The sequence below is a fragment of the Centruroides sculpturatus genome, unplaced genomic scaffold (genome assembly GCF_000671375.1).
Source record: "Centruroides sculpturatus isolate CEXI.00-Female unplaced genomic scaffold, Cexi_2.0 scaffold26, whole genome shotgun sequence".
NCBI lineage: Eukaryota > Metazoa > Arthropoda > Arachnida > Scorpiones > Buthidae > Centruroides > Centruroides sculpturatus.
In genome coordinates, this window is record NW_019384653.1 from 999,753 (window position 1) to 1,024,423 (window position 24,671).

The 24,671-nt window shown below is 33.1% G+C and overlaps 1 protein-coding gene and 1 non-coding gene across 3 annotated transcripts in view; one reads left to right on the top strand and one right to left on the bottom strand.

Annotated features, from left to right (window-relative positions):
* Window positions 1-24,671, bottom strand: part of LOC111626348 — a 62,111-nt gene that overhangs the window by 11,118 nt on the left and 26,322 nt on the right. Inside the window, exons 8-9 of one of the 2 annotated variants that reach the window (XM_023369695.1) lie at window positions 20,438-20,628; window positions 10,530-10,914 (exon numbers count right to left, since the gene is read on the bottom strand). The gene's annotated coding sequence lies outside the window, so the exon portion shown is untranslated. Of the gene's footprint in view, window positions 1-10,529; window positions 10,915-20,437; window positions 20,629-24,671 lie in introns of those variants that run through there. The other variant, XM_023369696.1, reaches the window with a different exon arrangement.
* On the top strand, window positions 18,260-18,332 carry Trnak-cuu. Its single transcript has one exon. It is a non-coding gene; the product is annotated as a tRNA-Lys (tRNA).

Consider the following 24,671-nt stretch of genomic DNA (forward strand, 5'->3'; position numbering starts at 1 on the left):
ACACACTCTCCAGTCGATCGCCTAAGCTCTTCGTTTCATTTTTCGTGTAAAGGAAGAGCGTAGTACGCATCCTATTTTCGTCACCGCCTACAGTACCGTAGGGCGTCTTTACGTCCGCGGCACTAGCTAATTCGACGCATCTACGCGCGGGGTGGCCGGATTAGCGAGAGTGCCTAGAGCGTGTAAAATTTTTAATTTACCCGATCGTTTTTAGATATTACGAATTCTGGCTCCATTTTTAATCTCGGTTCGTGTAATTCTGTTCCATACTTTCTACGGTTATTTTTTTTTAATATTCTAAATCTGTCGTGTTATTTTAATCTTACAACAGAAGTTTTATTATATTCATCGCTCCTTCGGATATTCGATAATCCGCTCTGTAATTTCCTCTACGTTAAACTTTCCGAATAGTTCCATTCATCAAATTTATTTAATCCGCGACGAATGGATTAATCGAATCGATATTATTATAATGTAATTCTCTTACGTGCGCGTAATTAAAATCATCGGTTCGCTTATAATTTAAAAAGAAATCTACACGCGGTATAAAAGCTGGCTTTGAAAATTTCTCCGTTAATATTTTCATAACTTAAAATACGAAAGAAAGAAACGAGCCGCTAATTAATAGGAAATTGAAAGAAGAAAGCGCGCGAATGTAGTGGGAGGCACCGCGGGCGCCTGTATCGCATTTGTTAAATATTACATCGGTTACGTATTACAATCGATGCGCGATAATAGCGCACAACATAAAGTTGGTTACTATATTTACAAAGCGTGTATACCACAAAGTAAACGGTGCCGTACATTCCGCGATAAGTAATTTGAGGAGATCAAATTGACAGCGTTGTAACGAAAACTTGCGGCCCGGCAATGCGACCATGTCGCAATAAATACTGTATTTGCTCGTCTCTGTTTAAATTCATATCGAAGGGTGTAAAATGACAAGTAATTTTGTGTCAAATTTTTAAATAGATTTTATAAATAAATTATTTACCGACCTTTCCACCATCATCGTAAAAATAATTTTAATTGTATAAATTTAAGAAAATAACAATAATAATAATTACTTAGTTAAGTAAGCATTTGTTTTAAACACGTACATTTAATAATGATTATTTAAAAAATGCGTTTAATCTGTTTTGATAAGATAAATTGCCGTAAGATAATTTTATTTCGCCGAACAAAATTTCATTTCCTTCTTACAAAATATCACATTTTATAACAAACTATTTACTTTTATTTTCTTTAAAAAAATTGCAGTTTTCGTAATTAATTTAACGAAGAAAGATATATTTAATTATGACGTTATAAATTATTTCAAACTACATTACAGTAGAGCATCGATTATCCGACTTAATTGGGAACTCGGGTTGGTCGGATAACCGAAAAGAATAAAAAAATACATTATTAGTATAGTATATTACGATATCCCATGTAATTAGTACAGTTTATTAGTATATCGCTATTAACCAACTTCGCGTTGAATTTTAATCGATGTTAAGCCTAAAAAAATTTTTTTTTAAATAATAATCGTCGCTATTTTATCGTTAAAAATTATGTTTAGATTATTTTATTGCTCACGAAACAAACAACCATTCGTAATTAGAAAATNCTCGGTCTCTACAAAATCGATGCGGCTCGCTCGTTGATTCCGAGCAAAGCAACAGTAATATAAAGATTTTCTGTAACATTAATACAGTAGAACCTCGATTATCCGGACTGATTAGGGATGAAGGTAGTCCGGATAGGGAAAAATTCGGATAATCGAAACAAATACTGTAATTTGTCTTTTAATGATAATACAACGCGTTTTCTTTTCGACGACAAATCGGTAATATTAAAAGTAAATACCGTATTTAAACCGTGATCAAATTTTCAACAAACAAACGTTCGTATCGAATTTGGACTACTACCGACCAACGCTGACAGACTACCTATTGTTTAAAAGGCCCTCTGGTGGCGCGAAAAGACGGATTTTATAAAATAAAAAGCAGTCGAAACTGCATTTTTATGAATAAAAATTTGACAAACTATCATTTTATGACGAGTAAAATTTTTTCGTCGCGTTCGCGGCTTTTAAGTAATGCGTAAACCTTCGAAACGCCAGACGTAGGCGGTGGCCCACGTCGCCCGTGCCTTACGCCACCCTCGGTCATAGAAATGACGTAATTTGAATATAAATTATTTATAAATACGTATGTCGAGTTATATTTTTATTACGACGCAAAATATATTTAAGAGTTTACCGTGCTGGGTAGAAACGTTGTAGAAACAAAAAAGTTACGCATTCCATCACGTACATAAACAGTGTCGTAATTCGCCGAGTGCAAATCAGTTACGTACGGAATTTATAGGAAGAAAACTCGGTCTCTACAAAATCGATGCGGCTCGCTCGTTGATTCCGAGCAAAGCAACAGTAATATAAAGATTTTCTGTAACATTAATACAGTAGAACCTCGATTATCCGGACTGATTAGGGATGAAGGTAGTCCGGATAGGGAAAAATTCGGATAATCGAAACAAATACTGTAATTTGTCTTTTAATGATAATACAACGCGTTTTCTTTTCGACGACAAATCGGTAATATTAAAAGTAAATACCGTATTTAAACCGTGATCAAATTTTCAACAAACAAACGTTCGTATCGAATTTGGACTACTACCGACCAACGCTGACAGACTACCTATTGTTTAAAAGGCCCTCTGGTGGCGCGAAAAGACGGATTTTATAAAATAAAAAGCAGTCGAAACTGCATTTTTATGAATAAAAATTTGACAAACTATCATTTTATGACGAGTAACATTTTTTCGTCGCGTTCGCGGCTTTTAAGTAATGCGTAAACCTTCGAAACGCCAGACGTAGGCGGTGGCCCACGTCGCCCGTGCCTTACGCCACCCTCGGTCATAGAAATGACGTAATTTGAATATAAATTATTTATAAATACGTATGTCGAGTTATATTTTTATTACGACGCAAAATATATTTAAGAGTTTACCGTGCTGGGTAGAAACGTTGTAGAAACAAAAAAGTTACGCATTCCATCACGTACATAAACAGTGTCGTAATTCGCCGAGTGCAAATCAGTTACGTACGGAATTTATAGGAAGAAAACTCGGTCTCTACAAAATCGATGCGGCTCGCTCGTTGATTCCGAGCAAAGCAACAGTAATATAAAGATTTTCTGTAACATTAATACAGTAGAACCTCGATTATCCGGACTGATTAGGGATGAAGGTAGTCCGGATAGGGAAAAATTCGGATAATCGAAACAAATACTGTAATTTGTCTTTTAATGATAATACAACGCGTTTTCTTTTCGACGACAAATCGGTAATATTAAAAGTAAATACCGTATTTAAACCGTGATCAAATTTTCAACAAACAAACGTTCGTATCGAATTTGGACTACTACCGACCAACGCTGACAGACTACCTATTGTTTAAAAGGCCCTCTGGTGGCGCGAAAAGACGGATTTTATAAAATAAAAAGCAGTCGAAACTGCATTTTTATGAATAAAAATTTGACAAACTATCATTTTATGACGAGTAACATTTTTTCGTCGCGTTCGCGGCTTTTAAGTAATGCGTAAACCTTCGAAACGCCAGACGTAGGCGGTGGCCCACGTCGCCCGTGCCTTACGCCACCCTCGGTCATAGAAATGACGTAATTTGAATATAAATTATTTATAAATACGTATGTCGAGTTATATTTTTATTACGACGCAAAATATATTTAAGAGTTTACCGTGCTGGGTAGAAACGTTGTAGAAACAAAAAAGTTACGCATTCCATCACGTACATAAACAGTGTCGTAATTCGCCGAGTGCAAATCAGTTACGTACGGAATTTATAGGAAGAAAACTCGGTCTCTACAAAATCGATGCGGCTCGCTCGTTGATTCCGAGCAAAGCAACAGTAATATAAAGATTTTCTGTAACATTAATACAGTAGAACCTCGATTATCCGGACTGATTAGGGATGAAGGTAGTCCGGATAGGGAAAAATTCGGATAATCGAAACAAATACTGTAATTTGTCTTTTAATGATAATACAACGCGTTTTCTTTTCGACGACAAATCGGTAATATTAAAAGTAAATACCGTATTTAAACCGTGATCAAATTTTCAACAAACAAACGTTCGTATCGAATTTGGACTACTACCGACCAACGCTGACAGACTACCTATTGTTTAAAAGGCCCTCTGGTGGCGCGAAAAGACGGATTTTATAAAATAAAAAGCAGTCGAAACTGCATTTTTATGAATAAAAATTTGACAAACTATCATTTTATGACGAGTAAAATTTTTTCGTCGCGTTCGCGGCTTTTAAGTAATGCGTAAACCTTCGAAACGCCAGACGTAGGCGGTGGCCCACGTCGCCCGTGCCTTACGCCACCCTCGGTCATAGAAATGACGTAATTTGAATATAAATTATTTATAAATACGTATGTCAAGTTATATTTTTATTACGACGCAAAATATATTTAAGAGTTTACCGTGCTGGGTAGAAACGTTGTAGAAACAAAAAAGTTACGCATTCCATCACGTACATAAACAGTGTCGTAATTCGCCGAGTGCAAATCAGCNAATAATATTAAAGTAGCCAAGACATAGCCAAATATTGTAGTGCCACATCACTAGTGGACATTTGAAATTTGCCGACTAGAACGGTCGGTTAACCGATGCGACGGTTAATCGGGGGTCGGATAATCGATGCTCTACTGTATTACATTTATGTTCGGAAAAAATAAATTTAATTTCTTTATCTTGAGATAAAAATAACATTTTTTTTTTTCAGAACAACGAGAGATAAAGAATATGGAGAATATAATATTTAAATTGAGAACTATTCGTAGTAATACAACTTTTTTTTTAATCAGAAAAAGTTGTATTTAAATATTTATCACCTCCTTTATCTCAGACGTTTATTATTTTAAAAAATATATATATTGATCTTTATAAACTAGAAATGAAGTTGATGATGATTTTTACAGAAAGGAATTTACATGCAATATCTTTGCAACGATAAATAGGAGACTCGTTGAAAAAAATATATCGAGTGACAGTTTGATAATATTAATAATAAAGAATTACTCTTAAAAAATAAAAATAAAAATAAAAAACTTTTCTGATTAGATATAAAGGAAGTGATTTAAAAGTCTGATTTCTTTCTTTTCTTGTTAAAATAGAGCTGAAAATTTGGAATTTTCATAAAATTCCATTCTGTGTTGATGTCAATTCGAGAAAAAACGGGGGAAGATTGAATGTTAGAGCGATGAAATCATAAATACGGCGAGTCGATGGTTTAAAAATCAATGCGCGTGTTAAATAATTAGTAATAAACGTGAGCTTTGCGTCGTGTCCTCAAATCCCACGACTCAAATTTCTTCCATTTTTCTTAATAATTAAGATAGAAAGTCGAAACATTCGGTGGCCAACCGACCGAGCGGATAAACTATCGAACACTGGTAAAGTTGATCGTAGGTTCGCGCCTGGCCACTTGTTTTCCGGCTTTCTTCGTTTGTAACGCCTAAATAGGGTCCAGTTTCCCATAAAAGTCCTCCCGGGAGGCATCCCCTCGGCAGATCGCCCACGTATTCCGTTGCCGTATACAACTAATCCAATCTGTACGAAACTTTAAGAGGGCAAAGTCCGATGACAATGCATTTTAATGATGTTTTAGGGGAGTGGTCTCACCCGCGCTATACTCCGTACCGAAGGCCGATCAACTTGGCTATGCGTAAATGCGCTGTAATTGTATATATGATAGGGTGTTGCCACTCCGGCCACCCCTCCCCAATCTCCAAGAGCGTGGTCTCCTGTTCCTAATCTTTCCTCCTTTAGTCTCGATTTTTATCTATCTAACTCCGTTCTCGCGATCAAGAAATGACAGAGGACGACAGTGGGGAATCTATAGGTCTGCAATTTGAAAATTGCAACCCAAAAAAGGATTTTATATTATATATTAGAGAATTAATCGGCCTGCAGACTATAACTCATTCGTATGGCCTTTTATTGTAAAGAAAGGTGGGGGAGGTTAAAATGGTTATGTTCAATAAACTTTTAAAATGGTTATGTTCAATAAACTTTTGTATTGTAAATGTTGATAAAGATCCGATGAGATATTTAAGTGGTTTCAAAGGATGTTCTACTCTATTCTCTTATTCAAAACCTCAATGCCCTTGTCTCGTCTCTTCATTATTAAAATCTTTAATTAATTATTCATAATTATCATCTTGCACTTCACGGAATATAGTAAAAGTCAATATTTGATTGATGATATTCAATGTTTTGACTTCTCGAATATTTTATTTACGTCTTTCATTTCCGATTTTTTTAACGTAAAGAAACGTAATAAATTCTTGAAAAGTTGTATCTCATCACTACAGAAATTCAAAACCTTAATATTATACGAGTTTTCTAGAAATATATCAAACCTCCGAAACGTCTTAAGTCTAAGTTTTTAAAATAAAATCTCGTAACAATGGGGCCACACGCAATTTTAAATTCTTTTGCCGGAAAAGTCACGCAACTCGTTGATGGATCTTGTTTTCTTTCTAAATAATAAATTTCGGACGATCCGCGGAGATTGAGTAACAAAACAAATTACTGAAATGAATATTAAAGAAATAAATACGCGAATGCTCGTGACAAAAGAAATAGAAGGGTTCGTGGCAACACAGAAATTGAAACTCATTTGATAGTGTTTGCTGACGAATTCCATTCCAGAAAAATTGAAAAACAATTACAGAAAACAGAGAAGAAAAATATTGAAAAGTAATTTCGTCTTTTCTAGTCCCAATTAAATTCTTATAATGTAGAGAGAAAACAAAATAACTATTGTATCTTTAATGCTGCATTTATCAAAAATACAGAGATTAATACATTTATCATACACACATTTGTCTGAATAAATCCCAAGAAACGTTTCAAAATACCGAACACAGTATCGATAAAAACGTTGAACGTGCTTTCGTATTGTATATTTTCGTATAGGCCCTAAATTTGGTTAGCGATTATTCAATAAGGCCCGCCACTGGTCGAGGGATAAAACCACTGAATTCTGGTAGTTGGTTACGGGTTCACACCTCACCAATGTGTGTAGTTTTCCGGGTTTTCTTGACGTCGGTAACACCTAAATAGGGGCCAATTTCCCATAAAAAGTCCCCCTCGGCAGATCGCCCACGTATCGCATTGCCGTAACCAAATAAACCAAACCTGTAGTTGGTCGCGGGTTTGGACTTCGTAACTGGCTAGCTACGTGGAGTTTTCCGCGTTTTCTTTACATTAGTAACAAATTTGTAAATTTTCTTTACATTAGTAACAAATTACATTAGTAACAAATTACATTAGTAACTAAATAGAATCAGTTTCCTATCCTCACACATGGCTGCCACCGCATTTTGTGATGGCGCTAGCGAAATGTAAACAATATGGATACCTTTTAAATGTGGTAGTACGCCCACGTGTTGCATTGCCTTATACAAATAAATCGAATATTAAAATATAAAATTTACATCAATAAAAAATGATAGACAATAAATCTTTTTAAAGATACACGAAGACCCTTAAAAAAATTATATGTACTTGCAGTGTCAATGGCCTATAAATAAAATATATAACTTTAAGGTAGTTCAGTTAAATAAGTTGGATAGAATTTGATATCGAGAAGTATGCTGGAATGATGGTGTCGAGTGGAGGAAGAGGAAGATAAAAGGCTTTGTTGGAGAGGTTATAATAAGCAGCAGAAAGATTGAAAGAGGCGATACTTTAAATAAAAATGAATGACAAGATAAAGATAAAATCATTTCCCTATTTCACTTTGAGAAAAAATATATATTAATTTAATCGACGACCTTAAAAAATTTTCAAAAAATTCCTTTCTTTGACCATGTTTTTCGAGGTTGGTAGTGGGACCACTCCAGACACATACGTCACTAAAGTGCATTTACTGACACATTTACACAGTGTTTATGGGATTTCGGGGTGGAGACGACGATGGGGGTAGGAAATACCCCGTAAAACACCATTAAAATGGCATTGTCGTCGGAGTGAGAAAGCCGAAACTATGAAGATTACTATCTTTATTAGGAATGGATGAAATTTGAGTCGATAGATTTAACTCGCATTGTGTCGTGTTCTTAAAAGCGTTTAATAATTAATAATAATAAAGTATTCCTACGTATTAGACAATTAATTTAGACTTATATTTAAATTAATTACAATGCTTCGCGATATTTCGATTCGTATTACAGTATAAACTCGATGAAACGTTATCCTGTAGGCAAAAAGGCATTTTCCAGAATGACATTGTCTATTAAATAAATTTCCCTCGGAGAAAAATGTCTTAAGTCAACCCCTAATTCAAATTTGCCCGGGCCCCACGAAAGTATAACGCGCCGCTGTCGTAATTAAAATACCCTTATTCGGCATTGTCTAAAGAGATATTTAACAGTCCGAATGACAGATACGCCGTAAACTAGAACAAGATATTCCAGTTGAAAGCTCAATCTGAAAAAAATTATAGATACGATTTCAGTTCACAATACAAATGATAAATATTATCGATTGGAGAATTTACACGTTTTTAAAAAATATTTTAATGACATCCTTCTTGAATTTCTTTATATTTTAATAACATTCTTTTGAAATGTTTGTATGTTTTAATAAAATAATACTTCATTTAAAAATATTAAAGAGTTATTTCTCTAGAGAGATTTNTTGAAAATAGTTCGTTTGACTAAACGTAAAAATTCTCTAATTAGTCTGGAAACGGGGTACCTAATTCTTGCATTCTGTGAAAACGGGTAAGATTAGCTATAATGTAATTATCTTAATCTTCACTATCGTTACTTTTTGCCCAGCGAAGCGGGTCCTTGCAGCTAGTTAAAAATAAAAAAAAATGAACTTTTAAGTTAGAAGGTAATTTTCGTTATTTAAATAAAACATATTAAAGTATAAAAATTTACAACGATACTGTATTTTGTATTAAGATTTTAAAAAGCAAAGATGGTCGATACTACGATCGCTGAATTTGATTCTTATTTTATTAAAGAAAAGTCCCGCTACCGACAATGCTCTTTTCGATTCAATTGATGCGAGGGGAATCGTGTTTAATGCATTTAAGAGAAGACGGATGTTGTGTGTTTTTTCACCCGTAGCCTGGAAGATTTCGAGATCGTAGTACTTCTTTCGCTCTCTAGTATTCTCGATTCGTCTACCTCGACTGCTTTAGAAACATCGAGCTTATAGCCCGATAATTCGGCAATTCGTTCTTCTAATAATCGGGGTTACGAAGAAAAACTTCATTCTCGCAGACTTCGTACTCGTTTGTATCCTCGCGTTATCGAAGCCATCTGTTACGCGATTTTATTTAACAAAAAAATAGAAAATAACGAAAACATATTTCTTTTTCCATTTTCCTTTTATCTAAGAAGTGAGAAAAGAATACGAAAGAACTGTTATAAAAAACCATGGCAAACCGAAGATCGATTTTAATGCAAAAAGCAAATAATTGGGTAAGCTTCGTATCGCGCCAACGGAAGAAAGGTGTAAACCCGTTTCGGTAAACAAATGTATAAAAGATACGATCCCGAAAAAAGTGGCCGTCTTAATTAAATCATCGTTTCGTTGCCAAATAAAACCGGGAGCGGATCTAGGTTTTTCGGGGCCCGGGGCTGACCGAAGTCCAATGGGGCCCCATTTTTATTAATATAGTAATAATAATACTCTAAATTAACTACTTTTTATTGCGCGATAAGTGTTCGCTGTTAATGAAAAAGTATTACAAATTTATGACGATAAATTTTTAATACTTTTTCAATTTTTGTGGGCACTCGACACTCGGGGGCCGGGGCTTAAGCCATATTAGTCCCTACGTAGATCCGTCCCCGAATAAAACGTGTATTATAAAATGGCACAGCCTAATATCGAGGGGAGACGAGTTTTATTTACAAAAAAAAAAAAAAAACTGTAAATGCTAACAAGGTATAAAATCTTCATTAAGGCCGATCCCACTCGAGATACGACACGCGATTCCTCTGTATTTCCTCACCCCTCGACCTCGATGCCTTACATACAAAGCTACCGCGCTAAATTCCGTTTCTTAACCATTACTCCATCCCGAGATATTAAACGAAATAGACGTCGACATAAAACGAAAAAAATCCGCGTACGTAACTTTTTCGGGTTCGAGTTCTCATTTGATACTGGGAGGGCCGTAACGACACCATTACAATACTTTTCCCTCGTTACGTATTACGTGTAAAATGAACTTTAAAACATTTTGGCCATGTTAATTAACACCGGATTTTTTCTTTTTTTTATATTAAATCCTGGCATTTACAAAGTCGACTTTTAATGAGGACGAACTCGACGATTTAGTTTTATTTATTTAAAAAAGAAGAAATTGTTGACGCTTTCAATAGGATAGAAGAATGAAAAAAAAAATGTTCACGAAGANGCCGAAACTATGAAGATTACTATCTTTATTAGGAATGGATGAAATTTGAGTCGATAGATTTAACTCGCATTGTGTCGTGTTCTTAAAAGCGTTTAATAATTAATAATAATAAAGTATTCCTACGTATTAGACAATTAATTTAGACTTATATTTAAATTAATTACAATGCTTCGCGATATTTCGATTCGTATTACAGTATAAACTCGATGAAACGTTATCCTGTAGGCAAAAAGGCATTTTCCAGAATGACATTGTCTATTAAATAAATTTCCCTCGGAGAAAAATGTCTTAAGTCAACCCCTAATTCAAATTTGCCCGGGCCCCACGAAAGTATAACGCGCCGCTGTCGTAATTAAAATACCCTTATTCGGCATTGTCTAAAGAGATATTTAACAGTCCGAATGACAGATACGCCGTAAACTAGAACAAGATATTCCAGTTGAAAGCTCAATCTGAAAAAAATTATAGATACGATTTCAGTTCACAATACAAATGATAAATATTATCGATTGGAGAATTTACACGTTTTTAAAAAATATTTTAATGACATCCTTCTTGAATTTCTTTATATTTTAATAACATTCTTTTGAAATTTTTGTATGTTTTAATAAAATAATACTTCATTTAAAAATATTAAAGAGTTATTTCTCTAGAGAGATTTATTTATATTTTATTTCTTAATATTAATAATAATAGAAATTTAAATTTTATAGTAGTTTTATTTTTAATATCCTATTCAAATAAAGATTTTCTGATCAGAATTGCTTTTGTATAAGAAAGACCTTTGAATATCTTTATGTATATAACGATAAATAAATCGTTAGAAAGGTGAAGTCTGCTTAAATATCGTCATATAAGCTCAAATCATTTATACTTTGCCCGAAAAACAGATATTTACTGTATGGCAAATTTCGGCATTTTATCGCTTAAGATCTTAATTATTTGATTTTTTTACCTGCCGAAATCTTGACTTATATGCAGGAATCGAACTATTGTTGTTAAGTAAATATAAATATACACAGTCAAACCTCGATATGGCGCCCTTCTATAGACTGTAGCGCCACCCTCTTTGTAAGTATCCGTTGGCACTGTATTAAATTGTCTGAATAATAAATTTATGATTTGAATTCAAAATTATAGTTAAAAAATTAGTCTTTATTACTAATAAAAATAACTATTTATTTAGTGAAAAATTCATTATATTCCGTACAAACATACGAAATTTGTTTGCTCTAGAATAACAAAATCATTAAAACCATTGTTATGTAAATTTAACTCTTCAGATATGTTTTAAATTTATGTTACATCCTATTAAAATTATTTCTGCTCATTGAACGTTTACGTAACAACAGTAATTTTTTAATGGTCTAGCATTATTTCCCATCGAATGCATTGTATGAAATCTCGATTTATTATCAGATTGCTTGTATTTTAATTGGGTTTTTCTTGTATCGTTCTGAACCGACGAACACTATCAAAATCAGATACTTCTAAATAATCCCTAAAACCCTCGGGGTAGAAAAAAAAATCCCTTACTTTCTCATGATCGCGATAGAAATCTTTCGTCTCGGTATGTTGCTTGGGAATTTATTGACTGCTCGAGTATAAAATAAGGTAAAAGTACTTCCTTTCTGACCAATAACTAAGAATTTTCTGACAAGAAAAAAAAGCGGATTCTACTTTTATACGTGTATAAAAGTCAAAAAAATAAAAACTAAAATATGATCTTTACGAGCCTGTTATGGCCGCCATCTTGTTAATTGTTGTAAACGAGCGTTAAAACTACTCACGTAGCGTATTTTATGTTCCTGACTAGGGATTATATTTAAGAGAATTTAAAAATATATTCTAATATTACGTAGTAAGGAGAAACACGCGAAATCCTCGCTACTGTCATTTTTCTTATCGATCTAGAATTCCAGAATGGCGAATGTTTGCGTTGAGTTACGGTGTCATTTATATCCGACATTTGTAAATTTACAAATCCGCGAGTGTTATTTAAGATTCACGACTTTCGTGAACTTGTAAACTCGATGCCACCGCCGTCTTCTTATAATTCAATTCTCTAAAAGACAGATATTACCTCGTCCCACGTCATTCTTATTGAATAGAAGGGTTTGTTCCCTTCCTGAAGTGTTTGTTTTACTCACTTCTATAAGTAACATCGAGCAGTTTCGATTGATACCGGGATAATTTCTTTTGTTCTTAATTGTTACTCGTTCTTCTGATGGATTCTTTAGTGATAAGCATAAATTTTGCTAAATCACACAGGAACACACTAGTAATTGACTATGCCTACTTTATTATACAGGAATTATACAAAGAATTAGAAAGACGAGGAGTTACGCAGAGATGTAAGAAATATAAGAAATTATACGAAGAAAGGCCCAAAACGTATAATAAAACTAGCATAGTTAATTACTGGTTTGTTCCCAATTGATTGGTTCTCTTCGGAAAAATTTATGCTTATCAAAGAAAGAGGATTATTTCTAGTAAGGAAACTGGACGAAAGTCCAGATTGGAAAGATATTAGCAGCATATTAAAAATAATTTAGAAATTCGATGCCATTTAAAAAAAGAAAGGTTAAGCGTGTGTGTAATCTTCAAAAATTAAGTTTACTTAAGGCTTACGTGATAAGAACTAATAAAAAGTTGATTAGAAGGGAAGAAATTACTTCGGAGAATTAATAACAATTAATTTCGACCGTGTCAATGAGAATTAATGAAATTTTTCAAATTAACCGTTGGAGGGATTTAATACCGTATCTCACCACTGTTGACAGATTAATAACACTTTGAAGAGAGAAAACACGTCTTCAAAGTGTTTTTATATCTTTAGTTTTCTCCCCAAAAAATATACTTTTGAAGTGAAAGGTGTGACATTTAAGAGGAAAATAATTTCTTAATATATTTTAAAAGCAAGCTCCTTCTTTTCCATTAGTATTAAAAATTAATTAACATTTTCATTTAGCTATAACGGAGTATCAAATGTAGCCTATATACATATAAAATTAATCCTATATTTTAAGGCTTAATTATATGTAATGGTGTAAAGGTTGATATATAAATTGCCTATGCACCAACTGTATATTTAACATCCTATCAATATTTAACGATACAGTTTGAAATTTAATTATTTATGTAATTATAGTATGGTAATAATCGGTAGCTACCGGGATACCCTTTACCTATACAAGTAAATAATTAAGAGAAAAAAATTAATCAAATAAGTAATGTACTGTACGTACAGTACAAGCGCGGTGACAACACACTTATACAAGCATATTCAGTAAAACCTGTCCAAAACGGAAAAATATTCTGTGCCGTACTATTATACAGTAACACCTGCCCCCTTCTAGTTACGCTACTGATAGTAACAATGCGTTATAATTATTACGTATGCATGTATATACAGATATGATCTATATAATAATTATAATTTGTATTATATATAGCATATATATATATGTATATAGACACACTCAAAAACACTACATTGTTACTTATCCTTTTACTGACGTAGTTCTTATGCTTTCCTCGTAATTATGTAAATAATTAATCATAATTTACATCTTCAGTTTAAAATGCGAAAGTATAATTCTCATATTCAAAGTTTTATTTCAGATCGAATCACTGTATTGTTAAACAGTTGTAACGATATCTGTAACAATTTAATTATACAGTAATTAAAAATATAATTAATTGATGTTAATTATTACAAGTAATATAATTAAAAAGATAAACAATCGAAGAAGTAGGATTCAAGAGAGATTATTTTTAAAATGCGTGAAATATTTTAAGAGGAAACCGAATTGAATTTTATTCTCGTCGTCCATTTTAATTTCGGCTTAAAAATTAAAAAGGATACCGAAAGGCAATTTTCGTAAACAAAAATTCTTCAAATGGCAAATAAAAGTTCGCGATCGATACGTTTGTCTTCCCGGATCAAGTATATTGTCTTTAGTCGAAAAAACACAATAAGATAAAAATACAACTTATCCATGAAACATTTCTTGAATTTCTTACTTTTTTTTTCCTTTCTGTAAAACCACTCTTATATATATCTTTCGAATATAACGTCGGCAACGTCGTACATTTATTGAATACGAGATAAAGTGGTCCCTAGCAGACTTTTCGATGCAATAAAGTCACGGAAACGTCTCTCGAAAAATATATCATACGTGACATTGTCTATTAAATAAATGCATCGCGAAAGGATCGTCTGATCCGCTTTCTAGTAGCAACCAGATTTGGCTTTCTTCCAAAAGTAAAGCCGACATTAAAGCAAAAATACCCCCGCCAATACTTTTTATAATAACACGCCTTAAATCGAAAAAATAAAAATAAACTATAGATGTAGATGGGTGAAATTAATTTTACAGTATCAGCAAATCATTATTTACTATACCTAACTTACACTTGCCGAGACCCTAAACTATAACGGGCCCTTCTCTACTAAATGGTACGTGTAAAAATGTGATGCCCCGAGTTATAGATTAATAACGCCAGGCCCTAATCCGCAGTTTGTTTAGCGCGTGTCTACGCTCTCTGTACTCGGGGCCGGATTTACACGTAAGGTAAAACTGCAGTTTAGGGCCTGGCTTTATTAATTTATAGCCCGGGGCGTCACATTTTTACACGTATCGTTTAATAGAGAAGGACCCGTTATATACTATAGTTTAGGATCTCATCGAGTCTAAAATCGGGTACACGCGTAGCGATATACCTGAACAGGTGCACCTGTCCGGTATATCTGAACGTGTAGAGGAGAAGGTGGTATTATGGAACACTGCGGGTATTATGGAACCACCCCATTTCGAACTGATAATAAAGGCGAACTGTAGTGGAATGTGGCTGAACTGAACTAGGCAGACATCCATAGCGAGGGGAAAACCCGTTTTACTTCAGTTAAACGGTTGTTCGCATTTAATCAGCAAATTTGTTTTTTTCAAAATTCGCAAGTTTTGAATGCTAAGTGAATTTAATTATTTTTAAAATATAAATCGTGTAGTTGTAGGTTCACTGGTGCATGTATTCCGTTCCAGAGACTTAGGGGTACATATTAATCTGTGTGATGTTCACGTTTTTTAAATTTTGGTCTCGACAGACATAAGTTAATTCGAGATGGCGATGCGTGAAATACGGACCCCATTGGTGCTTTTACAGTAATATGGAACTCAACTCCTCCGAACTTTCTATTTGCAAGCAGACATTCCTCCAGAGCAATTTGTGAAAAAGACACTAGGTAGAAAGCCAATTCTTCCCGAGAATATCGAAAAAGAGCTGCTGGAATATATATTGTTGATGGAGGTCATATTTTTCTATTATAAAAGCATTTTTGCGATAAAATACATTGGAGTAAATAATTTGGTAATTATTTAACATTTTTTGTCCTTTCCTATTTGTTTTTGGCTACATTAAAGCATTTTTTTGAAAATATACAGTAAGGTTCCATATTACCACCCGATTTTCTCTAAGCCTACTTTCGGACTTTTTGTACAAAAGCCTTCAAAAACCATACTTATAATTACACTAGCGAAAAATCCAATTAGGAACACTTAGTTTAATAGTTACCATTACTTTTCGCACAAAAAATGTGGGTGTAGTTATGATACCTTGTTTACAATTCACTAAAATGTAATTGGGGTTCCATAATACCACCTTCTCCTCTATATGACGGAACTATTCATTTTTTTCCATCCACACAGATATACAGGATGGGCATGCTTATTCAAATATTCCTGTCAGGTATACCGGTACTTACGATACAGAATTAAGCCGCGTACGCGAGTTACTAGGTTTTAATAGAAAACACTACGCCTACACGTTAAAATATCTGTTTATTATAATATAAACCCGTAATATTTGCTTGTAATATAAAATTCAATGCTTTTAAATTAAAATTACATCTTAAAATTATCATTTTACACAGTCTTAGAAAGAGATTAAACTTACTCTTCGATAAATCGTCAGGAGAGTAGGCATAATCGTTAGCAATCTAATGTAACGAACTTTCATATTAATGGATAATATATGCTGATGTTATCTACTTAAGAACAAATTACTAAATTATTAATTAAGTTACACTAAAAGCAAGTTAAAATTTTAAAATTTGCAATAATAAATCCTGATTCTCGACCGCAGATTTTTGTTTTTAAACGACGAAACAAGTCGAGAGTTAAATTATTATTTGCCGTGTCAATTTAGCAAGAATATTAGAAGGAATTACGGGGAAAAAGAAGCTATTGTTCTAGCAAGCATCAAAATTTATTTGGCATCACGTCTGTTGTTCTTGCTCCTTAACGATTTCTCTTGTACAAATAAATAAGAAACCGAAATTACTTCAGCCGGTTTAAGCGATACTTCGGCATCTTTTAAACTATTTATAACTCACCCTCCGGTGACATTTTGATTTTACGAAATTAAATAACTTATTTAATCGTTTATTGGATGAATTACTCTCGAAACACCGTAGAAAGAGTTACGCGCAACTCGAGTTTTCTATTTATACACCGATATAATATTACAATTATTCAGGATTTAGAGAATGGGTGCCGTTAGAACAGGGGCGGCGAAGCACGCGCTTCCTGCCGTTTTAAGAGAATGTTACTCGATTACCTTAAAATTACTTTAACTACGATTTCGATAAAGATTAGGTAACTGAAGTAACGCAGCTGACCCCTTTTTAACTCTCTCCGCCCCGCGGGCACCGAGGGTCTATTTCTTTTAGCAAACCCATTAGAGGTTCGGCCAGGCCCACAANAATGTTACTCGATTACCTTAAAATTACTTTAACTACGATTTCGATAAAGATTAGGTAACTGAAGTAACGCAGCTGACCCCTTTTTAACTCTCTCCGCCCCGCGGGCACCGAGGGTCTATTTCTTTTAGCAAACCCATTAGAGGTTCGGCCAGGCCCACAATGGAGAAGCCTGGTAGTTAGAGACGGAGCGACGTGTCTGGATGGACCACTCCCGAAAAATTTCGCATTTAATGCAAATCCATCATTATTAGTCCCATATATGCTATATTTCTACGGTTTTTCTTTCAAAAAAAATATATAAAATATATATATATATGTCATGTTTGAAAGCAAATTTCTTTGAATATAATAAAATATTCTAATGTCGACTGTATGATATGTATAGGCTCGAAAGATGTAACTTCGGCTAGAAAGAACGAAAAGCTTTCAGCGGAAAATAAGAGCGACAAAATTTTCCGCTCCAGCTGCCAGAAAAAATAGGAAAGTTGTCAACAGATTGTCATTTCTCTTCTCGGACGGAATTACATTTAAACACTAACTGCGATCCAAATCGATAGTAACGGGCAATCTCCCGATAAAAGTAATAGCACTTGACACTTTCGTACTTTTTAAATTTAAAGACTCCTTTAAAGAACGGAAATAAAAAATAAATTAACTCTAAATAAAGCTCTTAAAACTTTATAAATATTTCATTCTTCGAATTTCTTTTCAAAACGCGTGATTCGTCCATTCAATTTTTAAATTTCGCGCACGTCATAAAAATCCAAGATTCTTATTGGATACGGTCATTCCGTAACGGCGACCGAATAAAAATAATTGACAAATGGTCGTCGACGAGAGGTCATAGATATTTTATATATAATTAAAGAAAAAAAATATTTAATAAAACTTTTAATGCGAAATACAGTAAAAACAATCTAAGAATATAATTTTTAATTAAATCCAATAAAAGTTTTTAATAAACGACGTTTTAATTTTCGAAACAAAAATATTTGAGTAACAACAAGAGCAATTTAGAAGCACACTCACACGCCGCCCGGCTAGCTCAGTCGGTAGAGCATGAGACTCTTAATCTCAGGGTCGTGGGTTCGAGCCCCACGTTGGGCGCTTTCTTTTTTTTCCTCTTTTTACCTTTTTTTTTAAACATTGAATCTTAAAAAATAAATTTTAAAGTCGTAATTTATACAGAAATAGATCAAAAACGTTAAAAATTTATATCGAAACACGGTATTAATCTTTACGCCAAATTTAATATTTGCCATTTTACTTTCAATAGGATATTACTTTTCCTAAAAATTAAAAAAAAAACTAATAAACGCGAACCGAATCACAATATCGAAGTTACGACGGAATAAAAGTTTTTAAAATGAAATATTTTGCACGTTTTGATTTTGAACCTCTTCTAGATTAATTTAAAATTAGAATTTATTTTTCTTGTTTTTTATACATAAAAAAATCGTTTTACAGTAGGCGGGAATAACTTTTAAAAATATAACACTTATCAATAATGTTTAAACTTCCACCATCGGAAAAAGAAGAAAAAACAAAAAAATTCGCAGTTAAATAATTATTATTATACTCTCTAGATGGCGCCGCGTATTTCGAGTCGGAGACCGGAAGTAAAATCCGAGTTAACCGTTACTTAAATTTTAATTCCGATACGAAATTTATTTTCCCAGTTTTTATCTTTTTACTTATTTTTTTAGATTTTAATAATACAGTAATACCCCGAAGTTACGCGATAGGTGGGACCGAGCGATAACCGCGTAAGTCGATGTATTACTGTATATATTTTTTCAAACAACTTATCGAGATTACTCGCCCAGAGGTAGTAATATTTTACGAGTGTTCCATTCAATTAATTTGAAACGAGATAAGAAACTGTTTTAAACGAAACTAATTTCGTTTCTAAAAGTTTCTAACGTTAAAAAGTAATAATAATAATAAATATCTATATATAAAGACAGACAAGTATATCACGTGACAGAAAATCTTCCAATCGGACTATCGCTAACAATAAATGGTCTACGTAAACAGTTTTATACGACTTATTATTTACTGAATAGATAGCATCGTACGTTTAACAGTTTATGTCGCGTAAACATATAACGAATATTTAACATTAACTATAAAATATGTAAATTAGTTACATTTATTGGAAACATAATGCGATAAAACTATGAACGAAAAGTAAAAGGATCGATTAAAATATTCATTTATTCTTACAAGTCGAATCTAGCGGGGGCAGAAGGGGGCGCGTGCCCGGGGTGGCAAAAATCCCAAAATTGTTACGGGCGAGGCGTACGAAAGGCCTTTCCAAACGGCGCCATATTTAAGTTTACACCCGGTGCCAAATGCTCTAACCGCGACTCTGCCAGTCTGTAATCCTACTTAAAAATAAATATGTGATGTAAATATATAAGAAAGTTATATACATATTCTTCGTTTATTCCACAATATTCCACAAATTCTCTTATAATTTATTTAATTCAATTATTAAAAATATCGACGGCTGAATGGCTTCATTGTATCTAAATACCAAAACAGGGCGTTAAGAGTTCTACTAATAAATATATAATATTCTTGACAAGAATTTTATATATTTATTAGTAGAAATCTTAATACGAAAGGATAATGGCAGCAATTTAACGTTTACGGGCGCAGATTACAGTTAAAGATGCGGCTTAAAGACACATACTGGTATGTAACGCGTTAACTTTAGTGTAGGAGTTACTTAGTACAATGCCATCACTCTTCTTCGGACGTCGAGGTAAGGGGGTGAATTTATTTATTTATTGGTCTATTTTTAAAATTATTCTCGCCTTAGCAGGAAATACGAATAAATTAATATACCGTAGATGTGTTTTACAGAAACGTTCGAACTTAATGTTTGACATTAAGAAGTTCATTAAGGTCGCGGCATCTAAAAGTTAGTGACAAAACGTGACGGGGAGAAGGTAGATAGTCAAAAACACTTAAAATTGGTATCATCATATATGAATGAGCGCGTACAAGAACGTGCCCCGATAATTTATACCGCCGATCGGACTAACACGGGAGGTGTGCGCCCGAAATTAGTTTCCGGAAACGTTTAAACAAATAATAAATACAATAATCGTAAGAAAAAATAATAATAGATTAGTATATAAACAATAAAACTGCTAGGTGATATTTAAGATTAACGTTAAAATATTACCAAGAACGGAACTTACTCTTTTTAAAGTCTTATCACCCGCTTCGGATCCCGCTAATTTTCGATCGGTCGTTTTCGAGATCCGTTAAATCGGGGACATTCTAATCGAGGTCGACTGTATGTCGGACCTGTTCCTCGTCTTCCAACCGAACCAAACTGCAATGCGTAAAGATTCTCTGACTTTCTACAATTCCTTTCCTCTCCTATCTCCTAAGTGGATAGAGTATAAAATTAAATAAAGACACGTAAATCTACTTTTAATATTCAATTTGATCCTTTATATTCATTAATAAATCAACGTAACATTAAAAATTTTATTATCATTTCTTATACAAAGGATAAATGATAAAGATAACACGTAATTTAGAGCCGAACTCGGGAGGAATTAGAAATTTCGTTTGATAAACCTCGAATATTTTTTATATTTTTTACGTGCCTAAAAAATATTTTCTAATTTTCATAAAAGTTTAAAAACAATGAGCATTAATAATCGATTTGCCGAATTATTTATTGGGTTATATTAAGGCAAATTAACAATCCGATACAAGCAATTTGGCACAGCGAGGAGTTGCGGGTTCGAGTGCCGCTGCGGACTGATTCTTCCAGATTATTATAAATTAAAATTCTAAAAATTGATTTATTTATAATTATTATATTTACCATGAGATTGCGGCTTAACCACCCCAACCAAATTGCTTTGTACTGTACCTGATTATTAATTAGCCTTAATATAGCTCGATAAATAATCCGGCAGACCATTTGATAATACTAGTGTATCGGGTTGATGTATACGTTAATAAGAATCAAAATAGAATATTTAAAAGTTAATACAATCAAATATATACAGTAACTTATTTTTTAAAATAATGCTTAATTTTATCTGAAGTTTTACAGTCTAAATCGTACTTCGTCTATACCGTGTTTATAATATATTCTGTATATATTATATTCACGGTATTCTGTATATATTATATACGGCTTATATCAGGACTAAACTGTTATAGCTTAGGGCCATAAGATATTATTTAGGTGGAAAAGGGTCTAACACAAAAATATGAGGCCCTAAGTTGAAACTTGTTTAGCTAATGACTCGCCTTTTACTCGATGAAGGACGACACTTTGAGGACATAAAATTCATTGGCATGGGATTTAGGTAATGTTTAAGGGGTAGCTATACCCCTACCGTTCCCCCGAAACCCGACAAACAACCAAATGTACAGTTTAATCACGCGAGTGTACTGTACGTACTGTACAGTACAGTACGTTGTAGCGATGGATACAGAGTCTCCTCCATTATACCCCATTCTAATCTCGAAAAAATTACTAATAAAAACGTTATTAAAGTTTAGAAATACTGTATAATTACAAATAAATGGTCAAATTTGCTTTCTTTTCTAAAAAATTATTATTAAATAAAAGTAATATAATGATTATATATTAAATGAATACACGCTTATATTTTTCCAAGTTTACTTGCTATTTTAATTTTTATTTTAAAAATCAAACAAAAAATGATCGATGTATCGATTGTGACATTTGAATTCAAAAGTTTGACATTTCGAAACGAATTTCTCTCTCCCCCTTACAACAGATCGATCGAATTTAATTTCATGGCGCACGAAATTCTCTCTCTCTCTGGCATTATAAAATCATAAGGAAGCTTATTGAAATTGTTATGTCTCTTGAAAATATAATTTAAAATGAACGATATTTTTATAATAATTTAAAATCCCTTTATATTCATAACACTATAATCTGTCAAACTTTAACCCCCCCTTTTTGCATCGGCACTCCGAGTGCCAAAAAGTGCAAGATAAAACCTTTGCAAAACTGTTTATTTATAAGTTGTTTGTTTTGCATTGTATTTTCTGATTGGATAAACCAAAAATTTTAAAAACTTGGAAGGATTGTTTTTATATATGATGCATTACTACTATTAAATTTTGATGGTTATAGTTCGAGGTGGTGGAGAGATAGAGGCGGGTTTCTACAAATAACTGTCGGAACGTAAACAAATTCCGTAGTAAATTGTTTCATTCGATTCAATCAACTGATAAAACGTATTCAATTTTATATATCGAATTTATTAAATTGATAGAAGAAAAAATTTGATTTTATTTTCGCTTCCAACTTATAGAATTTGCTACAAGAATAACACGTAGATACATCCAGAATACATCGAGTAGATACTAGACGACTTTACTTCAAAGACGACTCTACCAAGTGTTTTATTCGGGAGACAATGCCACCTTTTTTTACAGGAAGTTGGACCGGAAATCTTCGATATCCCCGTTAACCAGCGTATACTTTACAGAAATAAAAAAACCTGTCCACTATATCTTGTCACTAAATTTAAATTAATTTCAGTCGATAGTCGGAGAGTATATTCGATATCGATACGCGGAACAGTGTGTGTATGCCGGCGTTGCTCGACTTTCGAGGGGGGCGAGGATTGCTGAGGTGAGATTGTAGGAGAGCGAAAACGAGAATATACTTGTACGGACCCGAGTATTTATTATAATGAAACTGCACAACACAAAAAATTGCTCAAATCAACGTTGAGACGGAATGGGCTTTAGAAGTGTTTGGGTGAGTGGGAACCCCGCAGTAATTTTCTAGGCTGTAGAATATCCGTGCTAAATTTGGTACGGAGTTTCAAAGAGGGTGAACAAAATCGTGCCTCCCCACACACGCTAACAGCCATACATACAGAAAAAAGAACCGAATTTTTTTGCATTTCTCGACGTTTCGAGAGGTCCTACGTCCAAAAATGTAAAAATCTTGGGATCGCCCTACTCCCTGTGTTGTGTATAGGTCTAATAGAGCCTGGAAAGTAAAAGTAGAAGTGAAAAAAACTCATTTAGAATTTAATATTTATAAAGATAATTCTTTTTGTTCATTAAGTTTCGTAGACAATAACTCTATAATGCCAGTTCTATTCCTCATAAAACGAATTCTGCAATAATCTTTGCTTTTGATACTACGAAAATAATTATTTTTAATTTCCACGTAAGAAAATATTTTTAATCTTATATAAAATTTATAATTTAATTTGATACATAGATTTATTTTTAATATTAATAACACAAATTTGTTTTATTTGTCAAGAACTATAATGACTGGAAACTTTTATAATTGAATAGGCTATATCATTGTCATCATCATCATCTAATTATATATTAAATAATTAATATCTATCATTATTATTAAATATATTAAATTCTTCTCAAAATACTCGACTAAGTATAATTATCTTAATACTAGGATTTTTATACAGGGATGAACTGTTTGGTGCAAAGACCATTTTGAAGCCCCCTTTCGGAGATCTTTGCTTATAGAAAAACAATATTGAAGTAGAAAAATAATCTAGTCCGTGACCAATTTCATTTGGAAAATGCGCAATTTTAAAAATGTTTTCCCTCTTATGGTCCCATCTGCACTCCCTCTAGTAGTTTTATGCGTAAGTGGTGAAAACATGGAATAAAAGTCGTCGTAACAAGACTATATACACTCGTGTAAAAATTTGATTTCATTTTTCTATTCTGTAATATCGAACCGGGTTCTCCCGCTTCCGTCGAAACGTCTTCGCTTATAACGTCGCCGACGAAAGATCATTTACAATGATCGCTGGCGAATTTTCGTTACAAACAGTAAAATTTGATTATATTGAGGTGGAAATAAATGCTGCCGGTTGTAAACGCGATCCAATTAGCATAATATTAACTTGTTTGTATTAAACCTACGGTATAGTTAGTTAAATGCTAAATATTTATTGCTGGAATAGAGAATAATTTTCTATTTTTGTTCCCACATCTTATTCCTGTTAAGTATTAATAATTATTCTAATCTCGCTGACATTAGCTTAATTGTAATATGATTTTAATACGATATCGCGCCAATCAATAAGTATTCATTAAGTATATTAATTTCGGAATTAATTACAATAATATGGAACTAGTTTAAATCCAAAATTTGACTAATCCACCGGTAAATAATTTAAGTTTTATTTTAGAATAACTTAGTTTAAGGGGAAATTTCTCTCTCTTGAAGTTTTAATGAAGTTGCTGTTAATAAAATATAAATTGCATTAATATTCTAATTTATAACTTGTATATACCGTATTTCCTCGTATATACCCTTAAGCGAGGTTATAATAACCTCGCTTAAGGGTTTACTACCTCGCAGAGGGAGACGAGTGGGTAAAAACAAAGAAATATTGTACTTTAATTAATCCTACATTAATCCGAACTAGT